Source organism: Triticum aestivum, chromosome 1A (assembly GCF_018294505.1).
Source record: "Triticum aestivum cultivar Chinese Spring chromosome 1A, IWGSC CS RefSeq v2.1, whole genome shotgun sequence".
Classification (NCBI taxonomy): Eukaryota; Viridiplantae; Streptophyta; class Magnoliopsida; order Poales; family Poaceae; genus Triticum; species Triticum aestivum.
This window is the reverse complement of record NC_057794.1, coordinates 457,958,754-457,964,665: the sequence shown is the minus strand read 5'-3', so window position 1 is coordinate 457,964,665 and position 5,912 is coordinate 457,958,754.

The following is a 5,912-nucleotide window of genomic DNA, read 5'->3' as shown; positions in this document are numbered from 1 at the left end:
ACTAAACCATGTCCGATCATCACGTGAGATGGAGTAGTTTCATTGGTGAACATCACTATGTTGATCATATCTACTATATGATTCACGCTCGACCTTTCGGTCTCCGTGTTCCGAGGCCATATCTGTATATGCTTGGCTCGTCAAGTATAACCTGAGTATTCCGCGTGTGCAACTGTTTTGCACCCGTTGTATTTGAACGTAGAGCCTATCACACCCGATCATCACGTGGTGTCTCAGCACGAAGAACTTTCGCAATGGTGCATACTCAGGGAGAACACTTCTTGATAATTAGTGAGAGATCATCTTATAATGCTACCGTCAATCAAAGCAAGATAAGATGCATAAAAGATAAACATCACATGTAATCAATATAAGTGATATGATATGGCCATCATCATCTTGTGCTTGTGATCTCCATCTTCGAAGCACCGTCGTGATCACCATCGTCATCGGCGCGACACCTTGATCTCCATCACAGCATCGTTGTCGTCTCGCCAATCTTATGCTTTCACGACTATCGCTACCGCTTAGTGATAAAGTAAAGCATTACAGCGCGATTGCATTGCATACAATAAAGCGATAACCATATGGCTCCTGCCAGTTGCCGATAACTCGGTTACAAAACATGATCATCTCATACAATAAAATTTAGCATCATGTCTTGACCATATCACATCACAACATGCCCTGCAAAAACAAGTTAGACATTCTCTACTTTGTTATTGCAAGTTTTATGTGGCTGCTACGGGCTTAAGCAAGAACCAATCTTACCTACGCATCAAAACCACAACGATAGTTTGTCAAGTTGGTGCTGTTTTAACCTTCGCAAGGACCGGGCGTAGCCACACTCGGTTCAACTAAAGTTGGAGAAACTGTCACCCGCAAGCCACCTATGTGCAAAGCACGTCGGGAGAACTGGTCTCGCGTAAGCGTACGCGTAATGTCGGTCCGGGCCGCTTCGTCCAACAATACCGCTGAACCAAAGCATGACATGCTGGTAAGAAGTATGACTTATATCGCCCACAACTCACTTGTGTTCTACTCGTGCATATAACATCAACATATAAAACCTAGGCTCGGATGCCACTGTTGGGGAACGTAGTAATTTCAAAAAAATTCCTACGCACACGCAAGATCATGGTGATGCATAGCAACGAGAGGGGAGAGTGTGATCTACGTACCCTTGTAGATCGACAACGGAAGCGTTTGGTTGATGTAGTCGTACGTCTCCATGGCCCGACCGATCAAGCACCAAAACTACGGCACCTCCGAGTTCTAGCACACGTTCAGCTTGATGATGATCCCCGGACTCCGATCTAGCAAAGTGTCGGGGAAGAGTTCCGTCAGCATGACGGCATGGTGACGATCTTGCTGTACTACCGTCGCAGGGCTTCGCCTAAGCACCGCTACAATATTATCGAGGACTATGGTGGAAGGGGGCACCGCACACGGCTAAGAATATGATCACATGGATCAACTTGTGTCTCTAGGGGTGCCCCTTGCCTCCGTATATAAAGGCTCAAAGGGGGGGGGGGCTGGCCGGCCAAGAGGAGGCGCGCCAGGAGGAGTCCTACTCCCTCCGGGAGTAGGACTCCCCCCTTTCCTAGTTGGAATAGGATTCGCGGAGGGGGGGAAAGAGGAGAGAGAGGAGGAAGGGGGCCCGACCCCCTCTCCTTGTCCTATTCGGACCAAGGAGGGGGGAGGGGCGTGCGGCCCATCTATGGCCACCTCTCCTCTCTTCCACTAAGGCCCACTAAGGCCCATATACCTCCCGGGGGGTTCCGGTAACCTCCCGGTACTCCGGTAAAATCCCGATTTCACCCGGAACACTTCCGATATCCAAACATAGGCTTCCAATATATCAATCTTTATGTCTCGACCATTTCGAGACTCCTCATCATATCCGTGATCACATCCGGGACTCCGAACAAACTTCGGTACATCAAAATGTATAAACTCATAATATAACTATCATCGTAACCTTAAGCGTGCGGACCCTACGGGTTCGAGAACAATGTAGACATGACCGAGACACGTCTCCGGTCAATAACCAATAGCGGAACCTGTATGCTCATATTGGCTCCTACATATTCTACGAAGATCTTTTATCGGTCAGACCGCATAACAACATACGTTGTTCCCTTTGTCACCGGTATGTTACTTGCCCGAGATTCGATCGTCGGTATCCCATACCTAGTTCAATCTCGTTACCGACAAGTCTCTTTACTCATTCCGTAATACATCATCCCGCAACTAACTCATTAGTTGCAATGCTTGCAAGGCTTCAGTGATGTGCATTACCAAGAGGGCCCAGAGATACCTCTCCGACAATCGGAGTGACAAATCCTAATCTCGAAATACGCCAACCCAACATGTACCTTTGGAGACACCTGTAGAGCACCTTTATAATCACCCAGTTACGTTGTGACGTTTGGTAGCACACAAAGTGTTCCTCCGGCAAACGGGAGTTGCATAATCTCATGGTCATAGGAACATGTATAAGTCATGAAGAAAGCAATAGCAACATACTAAACGATCGGGTGCTAAGCTAATGGAATGAGTCATGTCAATCAGATCATTCAACTAATGATGTGATCCCGTTAATCAAATGACAACTCTTTGTCCATGGTTAGGAAACATAACCATCTTTGATTAACGAGCTAGTCAAGTAGAGGCATACTAGTGACACTTTGTTTGTCTATGTATTCACACATGTATTATGTATCCGGTTAATACAATTCTAGCATGAATAATAAACTTTTATCATGATATAAGGAAATAAATAATAACTTTATTATTGCCTCTAGGGCATATTTCCTTCAAAATTCATATTTAATTTTCAGGGCATTTGGAGAACTTTTATTTTCGAGGTATTTTTATATTGCACGGATAATCAGATAACAGACAGAAAATTATTTATTTTCACTTTATTTCAACTAAATAATAGAAAGTATAGAGAGGGTACAGAAGGTTGTGCTTCTAGTTTCATCCATCTCATGCTCGTCAAAAGGAATCCACTAACAAGGTTGATCAAGTCTTGTTAACAAACCCATTTCGATTAACATGAAACCGGAGAAATTTCGAATAACACTAGGTTACCTCAACTGGGATATGCACATCCCCAATAATAAGTATATCATATTTCTTCTTGACAGTGGGAAGAGGAAATTCAAAACCTCCAAATATAATCGATGGAATTTTTCCGATAGAATTGATACTATAAACTTGAGGTTGTTTCCTCGGAAAGTGTACCGTATGCTCATTATCATTAACACGAAAAGTGACATTGCCTTTGTTGCAATCAATAACAGCCCCTGCAGTATTAAGAAAAGGTCTTCCAAGAATAATAGACATACTATCGTCCTCGGGAATATCAAGAATAACAAAGTCCGTTAAAATAGTAACGTTTGCAACTACAACAGGCACATCCTCACAAATACCGACATGTATAACAGTTGATTTATCAGCCATTTGCAAAGATATTTCAGTAGGTGTCAACTTATTCAAATCAAGTCTACGATATAAAGAGAGAGGCATAACACTAACACCGGCTCCAAGATCACATAAAGCAGTTTTAACATAGTTTTTTTTAATGGAGCATGGTATAGTAGGTACTCCTGGATCCCCAAGTTTCTTTGGTATTCCACCCTTAAAAGTATAATTAGCAAGCATGGTGGAAATTTCAGCTTCAGGTATCTTTCTTTTATTTGTAATAATATCTTTCATGTACTTAGCATAAGGATTTGTTTTGAGTATATCAGTCAATCGCATACGCAAAAGTATAGGTCTAATCATTTCAGCAAAGCGCTCAAAATCCTCATCATCCTTTTTCTTGGATTGTTTGGGAGGAAAAGGCATGGGTTTCTGAACCCAAGGTTCTCTTTCTTTACCATGTTTCCTAGTAACAAAGTCTTTCTTATCATAACATTGATTCTTTGATTGTGGGTTATCAAGATCAACAGCAGGTTCAATTTCTATATCATTATCATTACTAGGTTGAGCATTATTATGAACATCGTCATTAACATTTTCATTAGGTTCATGTTCATTACTAGATTGTGTTTCAGCATCAGACATAGAGATATCATTTGGATTATCAGGTGGTTCAGCAATAGGTTCACTAGAAGTTTGCACAATTCTATCCTTTTTCTTTTTCTTCTCTTTTGAAGAACTAGGTGCATCAATTTTATTTCTCTGAGAATCTTGCTCAATTCTCTTAGGGTGGCCTTTAGGATACAAAGGTTCCTGAGTCATTCTACCAGTTCTAGTAGCCACTTTAACAACATAATCATTTTTCTTACTATTCATCTCATTTAGCAATTCTTTTTGAACTTTAAGTACTTGTTCTACTTGAGTGGTAACAATAGAAGCATGTTTGCTAACAAGTTTAAGTTCACCTCTAATATTAGCCATATAATCATCCAAGTATTTAATCATATCAGCATCTTGTTTTAATTGTCTACCAAAATAAGCATTGAAGTCTTCTTACTTAAACATAAAATTATCACTCATCCAAGCATTGACTAGCAATTTTAGCAGGAGGGATTTCAGCTTTATCATATCTATAGAGAGAATTTACCTTTACTACCTGTGTCGGGTTATCGAGGTCTGGATGTTCTTCAATAAATAAAGGATTAAGATCATATATTTCTTCATCAGGCGGTAAATTGAGACCATGTATTTCTTCAATAGGAGGTAAATTCTTAACATCTTCAGCTTTAATACCTTATTCTTTCATAGATTTCTTTGCCTCTTGCATATCTTCAGGACTGAGAAATAGAACACCTCTCTTCTTCGGAGTTGGTTTAGGAATATGATCATTAATTGGAGCAGGAGCTAGCTCAGGAGCTGGCTCAAGAGGTGCCCAATTATTTTCATTTGTCAACATATTATTCAATAAGATTTTAGTTTCATCCGGTGTTCTTTCCCTGAAAAGAGAACCAGCACAACTATCCAGGTAATCTCTGGAAGCATCGGTTAGTCCATTATAAAAGATATCAAGTATTTCATTTTTCTTAAGAGGATGATCAGGCAAATCGTTAAGTAACTTGAGAAGCCTCCCCCAAGCTTGTGGGAGACTCTCTTCTTTAATTTGCACAAAGTTGTATATTTCCTTTAAAGCAGCTAGTTTCTTATAAGCAGGGAAATATTTAGCAGAGAAGTAATAAATCATATCCTGGGGACTACGCATACAACCAGGATCAAGAGAATTAAACCATATCTTAGCATCACCCTTTTATGAGAACGAAAATATTTTAAGAATATAAAAGTAGCGAGGTCTCTCATCATTAGTGAACAGGGTGGCTATATCATTTAATTTGGTAAGATGTGCTACAACAGTTTTAGATTCATAACCATGAAAAGGATCAGATTCAACCAAAGTAATTATATTAGGATCAATAGAGAATTCATAATCCTTATCAGCAACACATATAGGTGAAGTAGCAAAAGCAGGGTCAGGTCTCATCCTAGCATTTGGAGATTGCTTATTCCATTTAGCTAATAACCTTTTGAGCTCATATCTATCTTTGCAGGCTAAAATAGCTAAAGAAGCATCTTGATCAAATAAATAACCCTCAGGAATAACAAGTGATTCTTCATCATCATTTTCATCTTCATAATCAGATTCAATATTTTCAATCTCTCTAGCCCTAGCAAGTCGTTCCTCTAGAAAATCACTAAGTGGCATAGTAATATCAGGCATAGAGGTAGTTTCATCATTAGTATCATGCATAGCAGAAGTAGCATCATCAATAACATGCGACATATTAGAACGAATAGCAGAAGCAGGTGTAGGTGTCGCAAGCTTACTCATAACAGAAGGTGAATCAAGTGCAGAGCTAGATGACAGTTCCTTACCTCCCCTCGTAGTTGAGGGATAGATCTTAGTTTTTGGATCTCTCAAGTTCTTC